The sequence below is a fragment of the Rhinolophus sinicus genome, chromosome 16, assembly GCF_057876585.1.
Source record: "Rhinolophus sinicus isolate RSI-liver-muscle chromosome 16, RSI-T2T, whole genome shotgun sequence".
NCBI lineage: Eukaryota > Metazoa > Chordata > Mammalia > Chiroptera > Rhinolophidae > Rhinolophus > Rhinolophus sinicus.
In genome coordinates this window covers 13,379,669-13,405,258 of record NC_142516.1, presented here as the reverse complement: position 1 = coordinate 13,405,258, position 25,590 = coordinate 13,379,669, and the positions used below count along the sequence as shown (strand labels likewise).

Below are 25,590 nucleotides of genomic sequence, written 5' to 3'. Positions count from 1 at the left end.
AGAGTGGCTGAATGGATTTAAAAAAAACAACAAGATTCAACTAAAGGCTGTTTACAAGATTTTCGATGTAAGGATATACATAGGCTGAAAGTAAAAGGCTAGAACAAGACATTTCATGTAAATGGTTACCAAAAGAGAGTAGGAGTGACTATACTTGTATCCGACAAAATAGACTTTAAGTCGAAAACCAGCACAGCTTCCCTGCTCATGCCTTCCTTGCAAGGTTCACAGAGTGCTCAGAGATACAGAGTAATGCAGTTGCTTCCCATAGAGAAAAGCTTTGGGAGATTTTTATTTACCTTATTCATCTCAGCTTGGCTATAAAAGAACTCTCTGCTCACGCACGTGTTGATCCCTGAGCAGGACGTTTGGGCACAGCCAGTTGGAGGTTTGGCAGCCACAGGCTTAGGGATGAACCACAATATACAGAAAGACAGAAAGACACCATGGAAAGGATAATATACCTCATGCAAGGATTGTGGCTTAAGGAAAAAATAAGGAAGGGGCCGAGGACAATGTCTACTCACATTACTGTGCACTAGAAAGAAAAACAGAAGGTTTAAAAGTTTCTGTTTCAGGCCGCATCAAAATGTTTGCAAACCCATAACATCAAAATAGTCACATCAAAGTGTCGTATGCTCATTTTTCAATCCTCCTCTCCAGCCTGTGGGATTTATTACCCTCAATAGATCTTCGCTCTCCACCAGTTCCTTTTCATACTTTTACACTTCCCCAGAACCACCCCACACTCTCTGGAACTTACAGACACAACCTGCGGTGTTCTGTGCTGTGGCTGCCTTAATTTTTCCCAGAATGCACTGCAACACACATCTCCTTTACCTCTGTTCTCCTCATCCCCTGATCTTGTCACCCTTGCCCAAGTCTCCTTATTGATTCTGATATGGAGAAAGCTACCCAATATTTATGCTTAAAACAAAATCAGTATCATCTACACACACAGTAGGCAGTCAACTGGTACTGCATTAAAACAAAAAATGAATTGCGAGATGCCCTCTCCATGAAAACACCTCTGCTACTGGAACGTCTGCCTCAGTCTCCCCTGGAGTCCGCAGTCCTTTTTGCACCAGATCTGCATAGGAACATATACCACGTACTCCATTAGGAGAACACAAGCTGTGTGTGAGTGTGTGAGGAAGAGCTTATTTCCACAACAAGCAGAACATCAAAACAGCTTCCGAGCCCACTGCCGCAGGAGCTTCAGCAGTAAAATAATGAACAGGCAAGCAGGGGTGTGAGTGGGAGGAGGCAACAACCGATCCAGAGAAGAGCGAACACACGTGAAAGAAGGGACCCCAGGTTGTGCAGGAGGATGAAGGAGGGGACAGAGGTGAGTTTCCCTGCGTTGCCACATCTGAGCAAGCCGCAGACATTGCTGAGGAAATAAGGCAGCTCCAAGTTGTAAATCAAAATCATAACTTGGGGAGTGTGTGTTAAAAAGTGATTAATGTAAATTTCTTAAAAAGCTAGTGAAACTGTTTCTTCCCTCAAAATGAAATGTCCAGGGAGGAAGAAATTTAGCGTTGGGACTGGCACCACCCCACCCATCAAAGCATGAATGACAGAGGCTGGTGGGTGCCTGAAACATCGGAAGTAGTTATCGCTCGGACTTTCCTCTCCCACCAACGTGGCTCCAAATTGCAGCTGTGTGACCAAGGACACATTACTGGCTTCTCACGTTACCTACCTGGCTGAGTGTGTCTCGGTCTAAAACAAAGATCAAATGTCTTCCTCAGAGAACTGATGCTGGAATTCAATGAGATCTTGCAATGCCTGACACTCAGAAAATAAACGCTCAGTAAAAATAAGGCAAAACTTAAAACAATTTGGGAAAACATCTCAGAGCCTTCTGCAGAGATGTAAGGAAAACAGTATAATAATAATCTCCATTCATGAAGCTTTATGGGCTTTAAAACAGCCATTTGAGAGCTAGTGCTTGCAACAGGCTTGGAAGGTAGGGGACACGGGGATCATCGTTAACGTGATGATTGTGAGCAAAGGGTGCAAAGCAGGACTCCACCTGAGCTGAACACCTGCACCTGACACCTGCAAGCTGTGAGGCCTTGACCATCTCCTCACCCCTTCAGCATCTCATCGTGAAGTGTGGACCACAATAGTTCCCGACTCATAAGACTATGGAGGGGATTATCTGAATTAATACTTACTAGCGTAGAACAGTGTATGGAATATACTAAGAGCGCAATAAATATTAACTCGTTATTATTTGTCTCATACTACAGAACAGCAAAAACAAAAACAAACAAACAAACAAAACGCTGAGTCCCAGAGAGACTTTGGTACATGCCCAAGCGTTCCCAGGAAGAAGTGGGGATCTGGGCTCAAACCCAGGACACTACACTCCAAGCTCAAGGGCCTTTTTGCCTGTACAAGCGTCTCCCTGGACTCCCCACTGATGCAGTTGTCAGTGGGACACTCAACACCAGCAGGGCTTGGAGTTGCATCACGGTAGCTGCAAGGAAGGTAAGTAGAGGAAATCCTCCAAGGAATCCAAAAGGCAGAACCAGGAGCCATTGAAGGCACGAAAAACATGAAGTGAGAAATGGTGAGCAGGACTCCACACAGGCTCTTCCCTCTGCCTGGATCACCTTCTCCAACTTCTTATCTTCACTCTGCCTAATACTACAAATCCTTTAGATGTATTAGTGTAGGTCACCAAAGAAACAGAACTGATGGGAGACTGTGTGTGCGTGTGTGTGCGTGCGTGTGTGTGTGTGTTCTTTTCTTTTCTTTTTCTTTTTCTTTCTTTGCTTTATTTCTTTTCTTTCTTTCTTTCTTCCTTCCTTCCTTCCTTCCTTCCTTCCTTTCTTTCTTTCTTTCTTGATTCCTTCTTTCTTTCTTTCTTCTTTCTACCTATCTACCTACCTATCTGTATTTCATAGAATTGGCTCATACAGCTGTGGGGTTGGCAACTCAGAAATCCACAAGGCAAGCTGATAGACTGGAACATGTGGCAGAAGTTGATGCTGTAGTCTTGAAGGAGAATGTCTTCCTTTCTGGGAAACCTCAGTTTTTGCTCTTAAAGCTTTCAACTGATTTGGTGCGGCCCACCCACATTATTCAAGGGTAACCGCTTAAAGTCAACTTTAGATGATATTAATAGATGTTAACCACACCTACAAAATCCCTTTACAGCAACACCTAGATTATTGTGTGTTTAAGTAACTGGTTACTATTGCCTAGCCAAGTTGATCCATTAAACTAACCATCGCAGGTATCAATTCAGATATCCCTTCCTTGAGCACAAGTACCCTGGCCCCTCAAACCAGGCCAGGCCTCCTATAGCTCTCTGATGGGAGCCTGTAGGGTTCTCCTTCAAGATGTGCATTCAAATAATCACCATTTGCATTCTCATTTGCTTAATAAATAAGCACCATTATAGCAGGGACTGCTTCTGTCTTCAGGACTCACAAAGCCTAGTGCAGCGCCGGGTTCTCAGTGCATTTAATTGAATGCATGAAAGTTCACCTTTTTGGAAAATTGTTCTCCAGAGGACATGGTGGCAATTTAGCAATGAATGCACAGGGCTCTATCATTTTAATATCTTTCTACATTTTTAAATGTACTCAACACTTTCCGAAATTTTTACAAAACAGATTGGGAGAAATCTTGTTTCCTTCTTAGGGGGGAAAAAAAGGCTGGTCGGTTGCGTTTTTCCCTGTGTGAACAGGAAGCTTGGCCTTCGGGGACCTATCAGAGCATAAGAGAGGTGGTGTCGAAGTCTGGACAAAAATGTTCAGACCAGTTTGTTTCCTCCTTTTTTTCCTCTGCGCTTGGATCGCTCCTCTTTATGTATTTATTGCCTGATTGGTTCCTTTGTCCTTGAACACTTAGACCCTCAGTTCAGAGCGAGTCCCCTTGTTATCAATGTCAGCTGGGCCTGAGTCAGAATTTAGTATAAGTTTGGATGACTTTTATCCTGGCTTCCTGTGGGAAATGGCTAAACTGTGTTTTCAGTGTTTAGGACAATGTGTCTCTATTCTCCAGGGAGCAGAATTCACCAATGTGGGGACGTCTCACCAGGTGAAAGAAAGAAGGGGACTGAGGACGAGTTATTCAATTGAAAGTGAATGTGGGAGAAGTAACAGTTATTGGAAATGTAGTCAAATTTTATAGCCTTACCAGTTCACTTGAAAGACAGTGGGAAGGAGGCTGGTTTTATTTGGAAAAAGTCTTTTAATAAATGCTTAGGATAGAAGATGGGACCTAAGACTAGAATAGCAGATGGTACCAAAACATCTGAGGAGAAAAGGTCAATTGTTTTTTATAAAAGAGAGAATAATTTGGGGTTTCCTGGACAATCTGGGAGTGAGGAGATACAAAGATAGCAGAGGAAGGCTATATACATATACTCACGGTGAGAGACTGGGAGCTGTGGATGTGGCTTTTCCCCATCACGCACACACATGCACACACACATGCTCCCTTCAAGTCATCAGCAGTGACCACCTAATTCACAAGTACCTGAAGTGAGAACTATTGGTGATTGTTGTAAAAGCTGAAGGAAAGACTCAGTCTAGTGTCACGGTACACATGAGGCCACAGGACAAGACCGGTGAGTCCCAGGTGGGGCCAGGGAGGTCAGTGCCCCAGGAAGTCCCTGCTACCTTGGGAAAGGCTTTGGGTATGCACAGGACGCAGAATGTGCAGGGTTCCCACCAACTGCACCTGAATCTCAGAGCAGTGGGCAACTAACTAAGGAACGGGATAATATATTTATCTCATTTAATCACCATAAGCACTCTGTGCAGTAAACGTACCCATCCCCATATTATTGACGATGACTCAAGAACAGCATACGTGGAGATCACTTCAAACAGCTCATTAGAGGCAGACCCAGGGCTAGAACCCAGGCTTCCAGTCCACTAATTCCATCATAAAGATAACGGATATACCATGTGCTGTTCTCCGTGCTAGTCATGCATTAATTCATTTATTTACTCTCTCTTTTCTATATAGGAAGCTAGGTGACAGAGGATTAAGTGGCTTTCTCAGGGACACGCTGCTAATAATAAAGCCAGGATGGAAACGCATGCATGTATGCGAATGTTCAGGAGCTTAACCACCAGGCTGTCCTACCTCTGCTTTCTTACCATGTTTTGCTGCCTCCAGCCAATCATTCTGGGCTTTGCACCTTTCCAGTAAAAAACAAGATCCCTGTTTTCCCCCTGACTTAGCTTAGCTGTTATCTCCCTGCAGCCAGTTAGTTTATGTCTCCCTGCTGCTGGCTGTTCCGTATATTATTATGCTTTCATATCTCGCATCTCCTTACACTCAGTTATGATATGCATCCAGTTTATGAGGGGCCAGACCAATGGCTTGTACTTTGTATTTCAAAAATATTTGCATTAGGGCACCCAGGCTTGTCCATACAGCGCTCACATTCTCCCAGGAAGGCAGAAACCTATCTAAAATGGAGAATTTTATAAGACGGCTGCTGAGAGAAGCAGGCTGCCTTGACAGGTAGCGAGATCCCTATCAGTGGATGCATTCAAGGAGCCTAGCTGACTCCTTGGAAAGGATGACACAGATGGAATTCAAGCAGCAGAGCTCTGTTTGGACCAGACTAACTTTAAGTTCCCTAGAAGAATTGGGATACTATAAAAAACAAAGCAGAACCAGTCAAATGCTGTAACAGGATCTGTCAGATGCACTACCACACAAATCATGGAAGAATTAATTGCAACTAGCAGAGACAGGAAAGTTTCACAGGGTTTGGGGGGCAGTGAACAAAAGGCTAGTTACTTTGCAGCCAACATCCTCATCCTCGTAGCTTTCAAGGCCCCTTGGTTTCGCAAGTTATTTAGCCTTTCTGAGCTTTGGTCTCCTCATCTGCAAGACTGGGTTAATTATGCCTGCCCTGCCCATTTCTCCCTGGCTGCTGTGAGGATCAAATGAGATCATGCATAAAGTAGTTTGTAAACTCAAAAGTGTTATGTAAATATAATGTCAAATTATATTTGACATAGAAACTTCGTGTAAAGAAACCAAATACTCATGGTGAAATTTCAAGCATCAATAGGCAGGATGCATCCTTTAGTTGAAAACTTTTCTTGGTATCTCAAACAGTACCACAAAGCACTGATAACAGAACACGCTTCTTGAGTTAACTGAAATTCTGGGGCCATTGTGGCCTTGGGCAAGATCACTCAATCCCTTCCTTCAGTTACCCTATCAGCATAAATGGTTGGTAAGCTGTACGTTACCCTGCCACATAAAAAAGCATTTATTTCCCTATTTGTTGAGATCAAATAGCAAGATCTCCCATTGCTTTCACTTTCTATATTACCTGAGGCAGACCCAGTGAAAAGAACAGATGTGGAAAATAAATGTATTTTGATTTATACAAAGACACACTGAGGACGAGATAAACATGGAATCCTAAGTACCAGGAACAGCTACTGACATTAATACGTTCAGTCAGCCTCTGTCCACTGAGCACTTACTATGGACCAGAGCCGATCGGTAGGCAATGCTTGGGGACACAGAGGTGAATGAGACATAGCTTGTGTCCTCCAGGAGCCCTCGTGTTGAGGAACACCCTGTGAAAGTGACCAAGAGAATGGACTAGATTAAATGGATTGTGAATCAAGATAACTACCCCAGTCCTAGAGCTGATGTTGACTTGCTAGTTGACCTCTGTTAAGACATTTTACTGCTTTGTGCCCATCCTTTGTCAGCACTAAATGAAAACCCATAAACCATTGTTTTAAAACTTATTGGAAATGTTTGCCTCCTACCAACCAGCGACTGGAAAGTCCTAATAAAAAATGAAACAAAAACAACTTTCAGCCTCTCAGATGAGTCACTTAGGCACTGATTATACAGCTACTTTATCCTGCAACTTACACAGTGAAAAAGGAAATACTTGAATAAATTATATTATTTTATCCAAATCGACTAATTATTTCTTTCTGATCTTGCTTGGATTTGGAAGCATTGTCTTACTGGAAATGCAAAATAGAGAGATACAGAGATTTGCAACTAATGTATTTTTGGTGGAATTTTTATTTTATTTCCAATTGAAAAAAAACAAGATACTATTGTCACTATAGGGCAACATACCTGCCATATAATATTTCCAGTAGTTAGTTCTCTGTCTCTCTCTGTCTCTTTCTCACTCTCTCTCTCTCAAACACACACACACACTCTCTAACATGATACAAGACTCCTGTTGGAGAGGGGTGCAATGGTCTCAGGCAAGGGGAAGTGAGCTGTCAGCAGGATTCCTCCTGTAAATTTCCTGTTTTTTGATATGCTTTATCCATAACGCCACTCCCCACAACTTAACAGAACCCACTATCCAATCCAGGGCTTTATGAGAAATTGGCAACATCCCAGGCCTACTTGCTGTATCCATGCTGCATAAGCCAATCAGGGGAATCCTATTCCCTTTGCCCAGGATTAGTTAATCGAGAGGCATGTGACCCAAAATTGGTCATTAATAATGAGAAGGATGTTCTACTCTGGGGCTTCTAGACAAGGATACTTTATTCCTAGGAAGGAAAGGGCAGAAGACAGCACCTTTATGCCTCTGGATACATTATGTTTGCAAGTCACACCTGGAGGAACCTCTATAGCATTCTGTTAACATTCTGAGAATGAAGCCAATATATGGAGCCAAGAGCCTCACAGAGAAGTGGGCCAGGAGCATGTGCCACCCCTCTACCTTTAGACTTCTCGTGAGGTGAGAAAAGCGGTATCCTTTGGCCTCGGCCATCACTATTGGCATTCTCTGTCACTTGCAGAGAAACCTTCCTCACCAGTGTACCTACCATACCCTCAGATATCTGAGTCTGCTCCTCATTGTCACTTTTATCAGTAGCAACACAGGCAGAAATACCCCGGTAGTTTCACAGTAGGGCCTACCAAGGGCCCAGACTAGGGGACTATTTGAGACGTCTGCAGTGCACTATATCCTGTTGAGGGCAGTGTTTACAAGAACCTATGCATGTATTAACGCTCATAGAACTGCATACCAAAACAAAACAATACAGTGATTACCACTACATTTAAAACCAAAAAGATCTCACGAGGGTAGAGCATGGATTCCAACCCGCCTTTGTCTGACCCCAAAGCCACACTGCTTCTAAGTGTTTGCCAAATCCAATATAAATGGCTCCACCCTTACCATCAGGAGGCTGAAGTTTAAATCCCAGCTCTGCCTCTTGATAACTATGTGACCTTATGCATTTTGCTTCACCCAACTGAGTTTATTTTCTCAACTTCCAAATGCAGATGGTAATAATCCCTGCCCATTCCATGTTTCTGAGGGCCTGGGGGATCAAATAAGAAAATGATTTGGAAGGCATTCTTCAAAATGTAGCAAAAAACACAAATATTTGCCATCCTTATTGTGTGAAAATACTCTTCTAATAGCACTCGGGCTTGAATCCCATTACTGCTCTGGGTTAAGTAAGTCAAGGATAGCAAACCCATAATGAGTGACTGCTGTCACCCATTTCCAACCTGCACCCACCAAATCATGGCACTCTTTCCCCAGGGTCCTTACTCATGGCTAGCATCCCATTCAACCCTCTGCTCTGAGGAGTCTTTATGAATCAGATTTTATGGGTTAAAATCTCTTAACAACTGTTTATGCTTCCAGTGTCTAGTTGGAATTATGCTTCCAGTGTCTTCCGGTCTTGTTCACCATATCCCCCCAACATGCCTTCTCTTATTTCTTTTTAGTAACAGAAACCCAACTTTTTAGTTTGGAACTTTGACACCCAGAAATAAAAGCCGACATGTCTTAGACTCCCTTGCAGCTATTTGTAGCCATGCAGTCAAGTTCTACCCATTAGATGCAAGTGAATGTCACATGGAACTTCCAGAGAGGCTACTTAAGGAGAGCTGATTCATTTTGCGGGCTGTCCTTTCAGCCCTTCTGCCTTTCCAGTTTTTACAACTTACGTTATGAATGTAACTGTTGAAGACCTAGACATCATGGAGTTGCCTGAAGATGAAATTAATACCTAAGATGGGAAAGTGGACGAACGGAAGCCTACATCCTTGAACACACCTTGGAGCCATCATACCAGCCATGAAAACCATCTGTTTCCAGACTTCTTTTACGTGGAAGACAATAACTTAATTTAAACCACTACTTTTTGAATCTCTGCAACTCGTAGCTAAATCCAGTGCCTAACTCATACATAAGCCAACTCAGCCTGTTTTTCTTGGGGAATAAGTAAAAGGAAAGCGTATACTGGTATTCATATTGAAACACTTAACACACAGAATATTGTTCTGAAATATTTTGAAGATATTGTAGATAAAACACTGCATAATTGTTTATAGCGCAAGCCTTGTAATATTTAGTCATCTTAGCATTTCCCTCTATAATCTAAATAGAAGAGAAAAAATATCTATCTATACATATCTATATATTTGGTATCATAATACCATTATCATAATATCATAACATATTAGGTGCTTATCATAATATCATTATTTATCAGGCGCTTATCATGTGCGAGCTATTCTGCATTAATTATCTCAAATTATTAAAAAAATATATAGCAAGATATGTATATCATTACCTCCATTTTGTAGGTAGTGACACTGAGGCTCAATTTCAAATAGATAATAAGGGATGGACCCAGGATTCCAAACAAGTCTGCCTTATGCCAAAGGCCACATCCTTTCCATGATACCATGGAAACTGAGTTAATTACAGCCTTGGTTGGACAGCTAGCAAAACATCCCAATAAGTGTTGGAAGAATATACAACAAATAGTAACACTGGATACAATTAGCAGGTAGGAATTTCTTGGAACAACTTTGCAAACTTGATGATTTTTTAAGAACTAGATTTGAAGAGCATGAAACGCATGCATTATGGCTGTTAGGGAACAGATGGTTAGTGGTCTGTGTTATTTCAGTGACAAAGTTTTGAGCAGACTAAAGATAACAATAAAACTTGGTCTCATGATGTTTGTCATCAGTCCCTGGCTCTTCCTCATAAATGCTGCTTCAGCTTCTCCTCGAAGGTCACACCCTAATGGTCACTCAACGGAAACTGTCTTTTCATCAGACTGATTTTATGGAAGGCATTCCAGATGATTTTTGTATTCGCTAACATTCCGTGGATTTCTTACAGCCTATGTTCTAAAACTGTTTCATCAGAACTGTGGGGAAAACACTTAAGGCCATATCTCAGGATTGCTGGCTCTGAGTTTTGAAAATCATTAATCAGAGTCTCAAAGGTGGAATGATATTAGAGATCCTAATGAAAGCTGGTATGAGTTCTGTATTCACTCTGGTCTGGATGCTTTGCATAGGTTATCTCATTTAACCATCCGTCAACACCATAAACTAGAAGATATTGTTATCACCAATGGGCAAATGGGAAAAGCAAGATGTAGAGGGGCTGAGAGACTTGCAACAGTTGGGGAAGGTGTTAGATCAGGAATTTGTGCCCAATCAGTGACCCTTTGAAAGCCGAGTCGGTATAATTATTTAAAGCTGGCTAAAAGCTGTACAAATCACCCTCAAATCTGATTGGCTTGATAAAGGTTTACCACTTACTCCCCTCATAGTTCGTTGATGGCTGACCAGGGTCTGGTCTCCATATAATCATTCAAGAGCCCAAACACCTTCCATTGAAAGACTCTACCATCTTCTAAAGCCTTAGAGTTCTCCTCTAACTTACCTTCATTCTGTCCATGGACAAGGAAGAGAGAATTTTAGTGAGGTTTCCATAGAAGGCTTTAGGGTCCTGACATATTTCTAGCCACCTTACCTGCACATTCTATTGGCTAGAATTCAATCACATGACCCTGTGTAAATGCAGAGGAGGCTGGGAAATGTAGTCCCCCAGGAGTAAAATGAAGTGGGTGTGGTGAACCAGCACACCACCACAGTATTTGATGTCGGTGTGAAAGGGGAAAAGAGAGAGAATAAAGAAATGTCAAGTAAAGGGAGAAACTGGAGCAAAAGCATAGTGATCTGAAAAATACTAGTCAAATCTGGGGAATCACACATAATTTTATATGGCAGAAGCCCAAATCAGTGGTTTGAACAATAAGTTGAGGGACCAGATCATTTAGCGACTTGGAACATATACCAAGGAGCTTGGACTTTCCTGTATCGCTAAAAGGGAGCTATTGGAGGATTTTTAACCAGTGGAAAATGTGATCATATTTGGAATTTAGAAAGATCATTCTGTGAACAGCATAGTTGGTGGTTGGAGAGAGCAAGACAAGAGGCCAAGAGCTCAGCTCGGGTAGGACTGAATCATAAATACTATAAGATGTCATAAGGGTGTTTGCAATGAGGTCAGAAGAAAGATAGATGACATAAATTAGATTAATGAGGTAGAAGTATAAAATTATGGAGTTGACAAGTGATCACATTCTCCTTATTATCTAATTCAGCTTTGCAATGGAGGTAATTATTATCTCCATTTTATAGATGAAGAAACTGGCCTCGGGGTAGTTGAAGGACTTGCCAAGGTCACACAACTCACTTAATGTCTGAGCTAGGAGCCCATCCGTGTCCAACGTTACAACACAATTTTTCCCACCACTTTACCTCTACAAACCTCAACCATGCCCTTCCTGCAAAAGTCGCCTGTACGTTTGTGAACACATATTCCTCCCTCTCTGTAGCTTCTATTTTCCAAGAGAAAATATTGCAAATTGCTTCAGTGGTGCCTTATGCCACCAACTCTAAATTCCTTCAGCCTTCTGGTCACCCTTGTCCAAATGCACTTCAAACAACCCATTTCCACTTGGGTTAAGGAGTCCCTCCCTGAAACCAGTACTAGTTGTGAAGTAAAATACTGAAGCAGCAGCTATTCCACTGCTTTTCCAACTCACCAAAAGTACGTACAATCCAAATAGTTCACAAGTACTTTCTAAAGCTTTTTTATTTTGTTTATTCTACTGCCCAAAGGTACAAGTGACCTCACTTATAAAACATGATGAACCATTAGTTGTTTCAAAATATTGCTAATGCTTTGCTTGAATTGGCTAGATCCCACCAACCCATTTGTAGATAGCTTTACAGTTGAATAAATGGGCTCTTTTCTACCTATGGAATCTAAAAAGAAAATTTATATATCATGCTTTGTATACTGACTGTAAATTCATTAAACAAATAAGTGGTAACAGTCCTTGGCAAACAGTTTTGAAAAGGAAGAGAACCTATGACTTAGGTCCCAGCTCATGCAACTGCCAACATTCAAAGCCTACTCCTTGTTTTTCCATTATCAATGAATGATAGCTATCAATTCTCACCTGGTTGGCAGACCACAAAAGTGGGACTCATATTTAATTCATCTATCTTTCTCACTCATCTCTCACATTTAATCATCAAATTGATTCAACTTCAAAAAAAAAACACAAAAAAACTTCAAAGCCAAACAGTTTATTATTATTATTCCCACTGTCACTATCCTAGCTCATGAAGCAACCATTTCTTCAATGACCATAGCAAGCTTCCAATTAGGCTCCTTGAGTTTCATCTTGCCTTAACCTATTCTCCCCTCTGTGGCCAGAATGGAGACCTGGTCAATCTGTTCTAAAGTGCCGATCTGTTCTCATCATACACCTGCTTGAAACTCTCCAGTGCCCCCACCATCGCCCACCAATACACTCAACATGGCATGCAATTCATCCCGTTATCTGCTCAGGGCTCATAGCTCCAGCCACCTCCTTCTCACCTCCTCCCTCACTGGCTCCACTCCAGCCATACAGAACACCTTTCAGTTTCCCAAATGTAGCTTGTTGTTGTTTTTTCTCACATCCAGGCGTTTCACCTGCTGTGCTTTCTGTCTGAAGCACTTCCACTGACCCTTGCTAACTCCTATTTATTCTCCAGATCTCAGTTTAGCTCCCATTTCCACCACCAATCCTTCCCTTACCTCCAAGACTGAGTTTGCATTCCAATTCTTCTCCTTCCTCTTCCTTTCACTAATCACCATATTCCTGGTACGCAGTATCATTTTCTGACAAAATGCCATCCCATCAGAAAATTGTTTTGGGTAGCTTCAATTACTTAAAAACAAATAAATCCTTCCTTAGAAAAGAAGAAGACACAGCCAAGAAACACCTTGTCTGTTCTTAGGATCGATGTGTTGTGTTAATGGAAAAGATCTCCAAGGTAAAATATGGCTGCAGGTAAAGTTAAAAACAAACCTGGAAAAATAACAGAAGACTGTGGGATCCAGAGGCGGACACATGAGATAAAAGAAGTTAGCTTGGGCTCAGATTCTCTGCCAAGGATTCTTTAGTCCTGTTCCATAAAGCAGGGACAGTGGAGACATAGCTTTAAAATGTCTAGTTTCAATTAGCATTTGATTCATTCTTTCCTTCCTTCTTTCCATCCCCTCCCTCCCACCCTCCTTCCCTCCCTCCCTCCCTTCCACCATTTCTTCTTTCTTTCCTTCCTTCCTTCCTTCCTTCCTTCCTTCCTTCCTTCCTTCCTTCCTTCCTTCCTTCCCTCATCCAGTGTCAAAATGATGCTGAGTACCAACTATGTCCCAGATACTATACTAGGAACACTGAATTCAAAAGGGATTTCTAGAGAATATATATGTTTGAAATACATAACTTAAAAAGAAAATGCAGAAAGAGTCACAACAGAGATACGTGTACAAAAACTCTCCCTAACTCAGCCTGGGAGAGTCTGCTCTGCCTCAGGGCTGCCTTCCATCCTAACTCTGGCAGGCATCCTTGCCCTCATCCTATCCTATTTCCAAGATGGCCTTCCTCCGTGAAGGCTCTTGGAGGAAGCCTTGGACCTATCAGACGTTGGATTACAGTTTTCACCATAAATGTGGTCATGTGGAATACACAGACCATGTGAGTCCCCACAGTTTGTAGGATAAAGGCTGCCAAAGAAAGGAACTCATATTAAGATTTTAAAAGAGGTGTTTAACTACCTGTTCAGGTGTCACTTTGATTTGGTTATTTGTTCTGAGTCTCAGATTTTCTCATATGTAAAAAAGAAATCATCACGTACAAACACTAACATTAGAGCTGGAAGGGTTCTTTGAGATCGTCTCGTCTGATATCTGCCAAAGAATGCGCCACAAAATATCTAAAGGATGCCAATGCACTTTTCTCGGAAACAGAGTCCTTAAATCAGACACAATTTGGTAGCAATGACTTAATATTCAACAGAGTTCTTTACGTCAGGCCTGTTCAGAGCCTTTAACATACCGGAGTTTTAGTATTCTGTGCATCTCTTAGAGGTGGGTGTGGGTCACATCTTTATCAAACATACTTAACCACACAGCCATTATCAAGAAGCATCTCTTTGGGCTGGTGTTGGGTGGAATACACTGGATTTGGTCCAAAAGAGAACAATGGGGATGAGAGCAAAGGGGGGACTTGCCCCAGGCCACCCAGTACTGCACAGCTAAGTCAGAATTACCCCTGATAGCCTGGCTCTGCTGGCAGGTATGTTTTCCATGAGTTATGAAGAAGTCTCCCTCCCAAGACTCCTGGTTTTTGGGTGGCCCTGAAGAGATGTGAGGACGGGATTAGCAAAGTCTCAATTGTAAGGTGTTATGTGGGTCTCTCTGCTTTTAAAAAGCTCCTAGTAAACGATGTTTCTATACCCTAACGCTGGCAGAACCTGCAACTCAATCAGCATTTATTGCGTGTCCTGCCTGATCAGGTATATGAGTGAGTGTCCAGCTCCACCATCCAGCTTCTGGACCAGCTCTGGCAGACACAACGCAGGAACTGGCCCAACTCTCAATTTGTTGTGTGATCCCATTTACTTCAACTCTCTAGGCCTCAGATTCTTGGCTAAAACTTCTCCTTGACTTTCTCAAGGGAATTGACTTAATAAGTCAAAACACTTGCAGAAACAGAACCTACACAAATGCTAAACAGTATCTCTGTGATCTACTAGTTAATATGGAATTGTAAGTGAGATGCAGCCCCTTTTAGCCCAGGAAATTCACTCTGAACCAGCACATCTAATAAACTGGGAGAAGAGAAGGCCCACAAATTAAAAAGCGGCATTTGAAATCTAATCAGATATCCTCTCAATTTATTCACCACCCCTGCAATGCTATCCAACTTTATTAGGATTTTATTCTGTATTCTCTTTTAAAGTGACAGTTACATTAATTTACAATACAAACAAAAAGTTCTATTAAAAAGGAAAGAATTTTTATAACTTTTTTTTTTCTGGTTACTGTCCCTAAGTTTTCAATTCATAATAAGGAATCTTGTGTTTTATTTCATGTCTGCGAGAGGAATTATGAAGTCTCTCCAGGGCCACTTCCTGCTGGGTTGTTAAATGCAGTGGGGACACACAACTTGGAGGCTATGTATGTAATTGGCTGTAAGGGTCAGGAAGTTGAACTTTCTCAGTCTCCTTTTATCCTGAGTGTCTTGCAAGTTTCCAATCATTCTCTAGTTTGCTTCTGACTTCAAAAGAATAATAAGCACTCAGCTATGAGGAAGTGGAAAGTCTGGGCCATCCTCACCCCCTGACTTTGATGACCTCATATTCCATTTTCCCAAAAATGGAAATTGCAGCTCTCCACATCTCTGACCTGACAGTTCCCCCATCGCCTTGACCATCTGGCCATCCAGAGATGAGTCATGGTCTATGTGATATGGAAGGAAAGATGTGGACAATCACAATCCCCTTTGTTTCATATGTGAGGAAACTGAGGCCTAGATAGAAAGTCATTTGCTCAAAGTCACAGAGAAAAAAAGTAGCTGAGTCAGGAATGTAATCCAAATCTTTTAGCTCTCAACTCGGTGTTGGTTCTTTTTTCCCACTGCATAAAACCCTAGCGTTCTTTCAAGAACAGATATCAGCCCAAGTAACACGTCTTAGCCAGGATGAGCACCAAACCTCTCAACTGCTACATGCCTCGAGTGATCCGTGTCTTGAAACCCTTCCTGCTTCTTCTATAATATTTTTTCAATTTCTAATTAGCAGAGAATGAATTACATATGGCCTCCATGTTTACTTCTCTGTGTGAGTTCCATAGCAGCTGCATTGCTTATCAGTTCAATATGTTTAAGACAGATGCCAGTTCTGTGGATAAATCAGCCACTCCTTTCCTTCCCCAGCGATTCCTACAAGCAACCATTCCAATACCAGCTCAGCCTTGCCCCTGACACTGAATTGCCTTATGTCAAAAAGGTGAAATTAGAGAATTTAAGACAGTTTTGTGCACTCCCCTTAAATATATGAAAACATTCTTTTTCAAATATACCAAATGATATATATATATATATATATATATATATATATATATATATATATATATACATATATCCCATTAAGGTCAATTGTGCATCTAGCATATGTCTGGTGGTACAGCAGATACAAAGATGAACAGCACAGACTCTGACCTTAAGTGGCTCCTACCCTGATGAGCAAAACCAGTCTCTGAGCACATACTGTGTTTCTCCGAAAATAAGACCTAGCCAGACAATCAGCTCTAATGCGTCTTTTGGAGTAAAAGTTATGATGGTAGGGCTAGGTCTTATTTTTGGGGAAACACGGTAATAACAGAAACATGATAAACATCATTAGATGAATGACAGAGAGAGAAGGTCCAGTCTTACTTGAGAAATCAGAAAATTCTTCCTAAGGAAGGTGACTATGCAGACAAGTCTAGTTGATATTAAAACAGAAAGGACCCCATGAGGAAACCCAGCTTGACTCCCTGTCCTCAAATCAATTGGAAAACATGATCCCATTTTGCAGACGAGAAATGAAACTCAACAAGACCATGCAAGTGGACAAGGTCACCTTGCTAATGATGTGATTTCTTCTAAAGTTCCCAGATTCTTCTTCTCCTCCTCAGTCAGGAGAGGAAGCACCCTCCTAATGTTCCAATAAGGTCAAAAACAAAAACAAAAACAAACAAACAAACAAAAAACACCAAGGTAGAAATCCTCCAGGACCCAAGATTTATTGAAATCATAAGTAATCCTAGCTCAGTAAAAGAATTCACCTCCCCACTCAGCTGCATTCCCATCAGCGACCAGAAATTGTTGCAATCTAATGCATTTATATGTTTTGGTTTTCTTAATTTATTTCAGGGACCTCATTTTCCTGGAACAAGTGCCGTTATTTATGACACAGCAGCAAACACTTTACATTTATAGAGGTTATGAATTTTAGTAATGGTTTTGGTGGCAATTTAATCTGTCCTAACTATGAGGCATTTTACAATGACAATTAAATTATTATTAAAAAATAAACCTCAAATGACATCCTTATCACTTATCAACATATCAAAAGTTTCACTGAGTTGCATTCTGGGTGGGTCGTAAATATCCCAGTGTAGGCTTAGTGAATCCGTGCAATAAACTTGAGTGAACTTAATTAACTTCTACAGTATATTTAAAAGAAAACTCCTCACACATTTTGATGTCGGGGAATGAAACATTATTTGAAAAGTGGGTTTATTACATTCCATGGTGCACACTGATATTTAATATTTAAAGACTCTTAAATTTGATGTACTGTGCCGATAGCTGAAGGGTTTAGTCCCATAGTGTGGGAGGGTGAGATGGAGAATTCCTCTCTTCATCGCATAGAGGGAGGTTTTAATTTTACTGGCCAAGCCCCCCATACACTAATCTATTAAAGTCTGTGCTCAGAGAAGTTGTCAAGGATGCTAATGTATACTTTATCAAGTTAATTTTAATGTAGGCTTGCTGAATCGCTAATTTCCAAGCTATGTTCTAAATTGTTGCAAAACAACTCCACTCCAAATTAGCCAGGGTGCTGCACCGATGTCAGCAGATAACGTGTCAGCAAAGAGTCATTTATTACAATTTAAAAATGAGGGGTTTTATTTTTTCTCTATAGAGAATCTAATAAAGAAAAATAAAAAGTCAGTCTTAACCCACTACTGATAGGAACTTATAGGGCACTGGGGGAAATAAAATTACTTTGTTCCGAGTCATATTTTGATAACTATCTCAGACAACAATAGGAATTTCTATTTCAAAAATAAGGCTTGGCATTTGACTTAAATATAGTCTTCTTTTTTTAAGCCCAAGTTTCCATGCACTTAAATAGCAATAGCCAAACACTGACAGAAGATAATTCTCCCTTGAAAGGCAGAGATAGAGACAGTGTTAGCAAAACAATGGAAGGCAACCATCCAATACGGGAATACAGGGTTTGCCTGTGCTACATCACTTAAACCCATTCCAAAAAAAATATAGATAGATAGATAGATAGATAGATAGATAGATAGATAGATAGATAGATAGATAGATAGATAAATAGAGATATAGAAGAGTTCACTCTTATAATCTTCCACATTATGGGATATAGCTCACTCTACCTCCTGGATGATTTACTTAAAGTTTCTTTCAACAACTCCTAGTGTCCTGCACCAAGGTTCTTAGGTAAAATTACGTGCATGGGTGTCTATTTGTGTTTCCGTATACAGTAAGTCTTCAACATTGTTGACAGGTTCTGCAACTTTAAGTGAAATGATGTACAATGAAACCAATTTTACCATAGGCTCATTGATATAAATAAGAGTTAAGTTCCTAACGAATCTCATCAAGGTTATAACAAAACAAAGTTGAATAAAACAACGTTATTCCAGAACCTGTTGTACTTATGTACCTAGAGTACTGTGTACCTATTTTTATATTTGTAACTTTATGACAAAGTCTAAGTCATAAGGATTTTATTGTTTGCTATGATAAACTGATTTCAGCAATAACCCAACAAATATGAACCACAGTTTCCTTATTTGTAAAATAAGAATGTTAAACTGGTAATGTATAAAATTTCTACTGCCAGCTTTAAAAAAGGTTAAAACACTATAGGGTTCCAAGTTTCAACCATTGTTCCTTGCATAAAATATGATGAGAACCCACCACGTGTCAGGCATGATGTTAGCACTGGATATGTATTATGAAAGAAAAGTAGCCAAAGCTCATGTTCTCATAGACTCTGAAGACTAGGTTTTATTTCCTTAGTATTTGATGCTGTTATGAAAGTCATACTACCATGTTTATACTAAAATGTCTCAGTTGATACTCTTTAAGTTCTGTGTCTGGAAGGTAGCAACCAAAGCCATTGCTTCCCTTCCATTTATTCCATCCTTCATCTCTTTAAATTCTAGCATGATGTATTTCTTAATGAATGTTTCCAATCTCCATACCAAGTGAAAAGGCAAGTCTGGCTCCTTTTCACTAAGTAAGGAGATGGTTTCTAAGGGGAGAGTGGAAGAACACCTGGCAGACATGGGTTAGACCAAGACTCCAATATTGAGCTTATGATTCTGCCTCTCATATTCCCAAGTTCATTTTACTTTCCCAGATCCGAAACATTTTTTTGAACTATGTTATATTCTTGTTGTTTTAAGGGCCAATGTATTCCCTTAATTATACCAATCCTCAGAAATTCTATTCTGGGGCCATAAGTACCCAATTTGTTGTGAACGTACACATTTACATTTAAATGCAACCAGAGACTCTGCAAAAGAAAATGACTAAATGAAAGAAATCTAAAGATTTACCAGAAACTGCTTAGCAGGGGAATTCTGCTCCTGGCGATGGTGGACTAATTTGTTTTAGACCAACAACCCCATGGAGAACAACCAGAAAATTAGATCAATTATAAAAAAATATATTTAAAAAATCACATGATTTTCCAGTCAAGATGGTGGAGTAGGTAAACTCTGTGCTTACCTCCTCTCACAACCATATCAAAATTACAACTAATCTACAGAACAACCATCAGTGAGAATTGCCTGAAATCTAGCTGAAGTGAAGCTCTACAAGTAAGGACATACAGAAGAAGCCACCTTGAAACTGATAGGAAAGGCAGAGATGCGAAATGGGCTGGTCCCACACCCTCATGTGACCATTACAAATCAGGAGGGATATCTCAGCTGCAAAGATACCCCCCAGATGAGCTCAAAAGAGTCCAGAGTTTCAGTGCCAGGGAGAGACGTCCCATAACTTCTGGCTGTGAAAACCAGCAGAGATTGTGGCTGAGTGAAACAGAGAGCGGCTGGAGTTCTAGGTGCTCCTCTTAAAGGGCCTGTGCATGGACTTACCTACTGATGAACAAACTCTCTTTGAGTTCCAGTGCTGGAGCAGTAGCTTGAAAGTCACCAGGGGAGGAACTGAGTGGTCTGGCTGCAGGGCGAGGGCTGGAGGAACAGCTTTCTCCCAGACAGGGGAGCTGAAAAAAGCAATTGTTTCTTTGTTGAGCCCTCCCCCAGTCTGCAGAGGCAGGTAGCCACCATATCTAAGTCTCCATGAACCTGGCTAACACCATTTGTTCACCCCACCCTGGTGATTGCCTCAAACCCTGTGCCACCCAAATTTCAGCCAACCCAAGCCGCTTCCAGTAGCTTTTCCATACAAATGGTCTGTCTTGGCTCATGTGGTGGACTTTCCTAAAAGCTCTCAAAGGTTCATAAAACTCAAACAAGCAGCATCTGGCTTTGGTGTGTCCCAAAGCTCTGGTTAAGCAACCCTAAGCCCGGCTCTACTGACAGTTGGCTTCGGTTCATAGCTTGGCCTCTCAAGACACCTCCAAGCCTAGTGTGTGTGGCAGCCATCTGTGGATTGCTTTGTGGTTCATGCCAGGTGGCCCCAGGCTGCAGCTAAATTTGACCTGCAGCAGGTTTTCTCCCAGGAAGCCCTGGGGCCAGCTTTGGACTAAGCCAAAGCATCACCTGGCCATCTCCAAAAACAACACACCCAAAGGGCAGACTGGGCAGGCACCAGAGCCCTACTAAAGCATACTGTGCTCTGTAGGTTCAGCTTCTGTACCACAGCTCCTCCCCTGTAGTGATGTCCAGAATTCACAATCAATTAGACTGAGGCTCAATCCCCCCCCCCCCATTAACATGCCAACAGCAACCAAGACTCAACTATAACCCACACAAGGGACACACAACCCAAACAAGGGCCACACCTGGAGCACCCAGCTGTAGTGACTAGGGAGACTACACAACTGGGCCCCACAGGACACCTACTACATGAGGCCACTCTACTAAGACTGGGACACAGAGCAGCCTAACACATAGAAACAAACACAGGGAGGCAGCCAAAATGGGGAGACAAAGAAATATGTCCCAAATAAAAGAATGGAACAAAGATCCAGAAAAAGAACTAAACAAAATTGAGATAAGAAACTACCAGATGCAGAGTTCAAAACAGTGGTTATAAGGATGCTCAGTGATCTAGGTGAAAACTTGAACAACGAGATAAGACATATAAAAATGGAGATATAAAACATGAAAAAGAAGCAGCCAGAAATACAAAATACAATAACTGAAATGAAGAATACATTAGAGGAAATCAACAGTAGATTAGATGAAGCAGAGAATCAAATCAGCAATTTGGAATACAGGGTAGCAGAAAACACCCAAATAGAACAGCAACAAGAAAAAGAATCCAAAATAAAAAAAATTTTTAAAAAATGAGGATAGTCTAAGGGGCCTCTGGGACAACATCAAGCATTCCAACATTTGCATCATAGGGGGTACCAGAAGGAGACGAGAGAGAGCAAAAAATTGAAAACCTATTTGAAGAAATAATGATGAAAAACTTCCTTACCCTGGTAAAAGAAATAGACATACAAGCCAAGGAAACTCAGAGAGTCCCAAACAAAATGAACCCAAACAGCCCACACCAAGACACATCATAGTTAGAACACCAAAGGTTAAAGACAAAGAAAGTATCTAAGTAACAAGAGAAAGACAGTTAGCTACCTACAAGGGAACTCCCATAAGACAGACTATCAGCTCATTTCTCAACAGCAACTGCAGGCCAGAAGGGATTGGAAGGAAATATTCAAAGTGATGAGAAAGCAAGGATCTATAACCAAGATTACATTGCCAAGCAAAGCTATCATTTAATATCGAAGGACAGATAAAGAGCTTCCCAGATAAGAAAAAGCTAAAGGAGTTCCTCACCATCAAACCTGTATTACAAGGAACTTTAGAGAAACTTCATTAAGACAAATAAATAAATAAATAATATGAATAATAAAATGGCAATAACTGCATATCTATCAACAATTACTTTAAATGTAAATGAATTAAATTCTCCAATCAAAAAACAGGGTAGCTGAATGGATAAGAAAATAAGATCTTTACATACTCATATGCTGCCTGCAAGAGACTCACTTCAGATAAAAAGACACACACAGACTGACAGTAAAGGGATGGGGAAAAGACATTTCATGAAAATGGAAACAAACAAACAAAAAAGCTGAGGTAGCAATACTTATGCCAGACAAAATAGACTTTAAAACAAAGCCTATAACAAGAAACAAAGAAGGACCCAGTAATCCCACTTTTGGGTATTTATATGAAAAAAAACCAAAATGCTACTTGGAGGGGATGTGTAGATCCATATGCTCACTGCAGCATTGTTCACAATGGCCAAGATGTAAAAGCAGCCTGGGTATCCATCGGTGGATGACTGGATACAGAGGAGGTGGTACATACGAGTATATACAATGGCATATTGCTTGGCCATGCAAGGGAATGGGTTTTTCCATCTGCAGCCTCTTGGATGGACTTGGAGAGTATTGTGCTGAGTGGAGTATGTGAGACAGAGAAAGACTGATGTAATGTGATTTCTCTTATATGTGGAATCTAAAGGACAAAATAAAAAATAAAAATAAAAAATAAACAGAAAAAAAATCACATAGATACAGAGAACATTTTGATGGTTGCCAGATTGGAGATGGTTTGGGGGTGGGTGAGAAAGGGGCAGGGATTAAGCACAAATTGGCTGTTGCACAGTCGTCATGGGATGTAGGGTGTAACATAAGGAATATAGTCAGTAATATTGTAATAACTATGTATGTATCAGATGAGCACTATATTTATTGGGGTGATAGATGGGAGAGGGGTTTGGGGGCCAGGGTGAAAATGTGAAGGGATTAAGAAGTACAAATTGGTAGTCACAAAACAGTCATGGGGATGTAATGCAAAGCATAGGGAATATAGTCAATAATACGGCAATAACTATGTATAGTGCCAGGAGGGTATTAGACTAGTCAGGCGGATCGCTTTTTAAATTATATAAATGTTTAACTATTATACTGTACACCTGAAATAAATATAATATACTATTGAATGTCAACTATAATTGAAAAAAAAAGCTCTTAAAAATACTAAAACCCAGCTTCAAACTAGCTCAATCTCTGATTCAGTTTGTTTAATCTTCCTCAAATCTAACTGTCTATCAGAAGCAAATATAAATCCTTTCTAGAAGATCTATACCTTTAAGAAATTTGATGCCAAGATGGATAATTTCAGCAGAGGACTAAAGCCATTAAATGGAATCAAATGGGAATTCTAGAATGGCAAAACACAGTAACTGAAATTGGAACACAATGGATAGGTTAACAGAGACTAGAGAGAGCACAAGAGAGAACTGTTGAACTGGAAGACACGACAGATGAAAATATCTAGCCTAAGGCACAAAGAGACAAAACAATAGAAAAGAAAGTGAGACACAATGAGACATCCTGAAAAGGTATGACAAGTTATATACATTTTGAGTCCTAAAAGGAGAGGAAAGAGAGACTAGACAGAAATAATATTAAAAAAAATAATAACCGAGGGGCCGGCCCGGTCGCTCAGGCAGTTGGAGCTCCGTGCTCCTAACTCCGAAGGCTGCTGGTTCGATTCCCACATGGGCCAGTGGGCTCTCAACCACAAGGTTGCCAGTTCAATTCCTCAACTCCCACAAGGGATGGTGGGCAGCACCCCCTGCAACTAAGATTGAACACGGCACCTTGAGCTGAGCTACCATTGAGCTCCGGAATGGCTCAATTGGTTGGAGTGCGGGCTCTCAACCACAAGGTTGCCAGTTCGATTCCTCGACTCCCACAAGGGATGGTGAGCTGTGCCCCCTGAAACTAAGATTGAACACGGCACCTTGAGCTGAGCTGCCGCTGAGCTCCTGGATGGCTCAGTTAGTTGGAGTGTGGGCTCTCAACCACAAGGTTGCCGGTTCGACTCCCACAAGGGATGGTGGGCTGTGCCCCCTGCAACTAGAAAACGGCAACTGGACCTGGAGCTAAGCTGCACCCTCCACAACTAAGATTGAAAGGACAACTTGACTTAGACAAAAGTCCTGGAAGTACACACTGTTCCCCAATAAAGTCCTGTTCCCCTTCCCCAATAAAATCTTAAAAAAAATAATATAATCTTAAAAAATAATAAAAAATAATAAAAAATAATCTTAAAAAATAATAAAATCTTAAAATAATAATAAAATCTTTTTTTTAAATAATAAAATCTTAAAAAAAATAATATAATGACTGAGAAGTATCTAAACTGATCAATGACATCAAGTCACGAACCCCATCAGCATAAACACAAAGGAAACCACATGCAGACAAGTAATCCAAAGAAACAGACATAAAGCAGTCAGTGGGAAATAAATGCATATTATCTTCAAAGAAACATCAATAAGAATTACAGCTGACCTCTCTGCCGAAGTAATTGAGACTAGAAGAAAATGGAATGATATCTTCAAAGACTAAAAGAAAATAGCTATCAATCTAAAATTCTATATCCAGTGAAAAAAATGAAAGCAAAATAATAACTTCAGATAAACAAAACTTAAATAATTCAACAGTAGATCTTCGCTATAGAAAATACTAAAGGATATACTTCAGGCTGAAAGAAAAGTATACCTATTAAACCCTTGAAGCATAGATAGGGGTAAATCTATACAAACATTAACAGCATAAAACAATAATAATAATAATAATAATAATGCTTTTTGAGATTTAATATTTATAAAGTGAGAACACACAATGAAACAGGACTAGGAGTGAAATGAGTAACAGTAAGTAAAGTGATCTAAGGTCCTTGAATTTTCCAGGAAATGAAGAAGTACAAACATACTAGTCTTTAAATAAGGCAAAAATACCTTAGAATAATTTCTAGAGTAACACTAAAAATATAGTCAAATAATGTATAACTAGCAGGAAAAGTGAAATACAAGAAATTGGTTAGAATAATTTTGTTTTCCTTAGCTTGCAAATGCCATTGGCTCTAAAGTTGTGATAAATTAAATTCCTCCTAGATTCATAATCCAGATAATTTTAAATGAGCCATTCTTGATGTCCCAGGCTGGTTTTGCCATCATTCCAGTTTTCAGAAAGTGTGTGGTGAATGAGTACTGGAGTTGGATAGAGAAAGCCTGAGTTTAGAATTGAGATGAGACACTGAGCTGCTTATTTTGAACAATTATCTTTAACCATGCCTGCTGCACCTATAAATTAGGCATGATGAACACCTCTTGATTTTCCTCAAGGGGTGTTAGAAGGCTCAAGGCAGTGAAGAGACAAGAAACTCTCTTTGTAAGGTGCTGTACAAATGTTTGGAGTTCAAGGAATAAATGCTTTCTTCCAATAGGCTGTACTGTTAGTGAATCAAATCTGTTAGGGAAAATTAAAGTCAGTCGCGTGCTACTTGTATTAGTCAGAATTGACTAGTCTCGGCTGAAGTAAGTAATAAACTCTGGAATTTCAGTGGTTTCACACTGCAAATGTCCTCTCCTTGTTTAGCCACAGTGTGTACAGGTTGGGTAACTCTCTTGGTGG

The 25,590-nt window shown here is 40.6% G+C and overlaps 1 long non-coding RNA gene across 2 annotated transcripts in view; it reads right to left on the bottom strand.

Annotated features, from left to right (window-relative positions):
* Positions 1-20,187, bottom strand: part of LOC141571362 (uncharacterized) — a 230,486-nt gene extending 210,299 nt beyond the window's left edge. The window contains exon 1 of one of the 2 annotated variants that reach the window (XR_012496120.2): positions 20,060-20,187. This is a non-coding gene — a long non-coding RNA (uncharacterized LOC141571362). The remainder of the gene's footprint in view (positions 1-20,059) is intronic. The other variant, XR_016019217.1, reaches the window with a different exon arrangement.
* Positions 20,188-25,590: the final 5,403 nt, after the last annotated feature.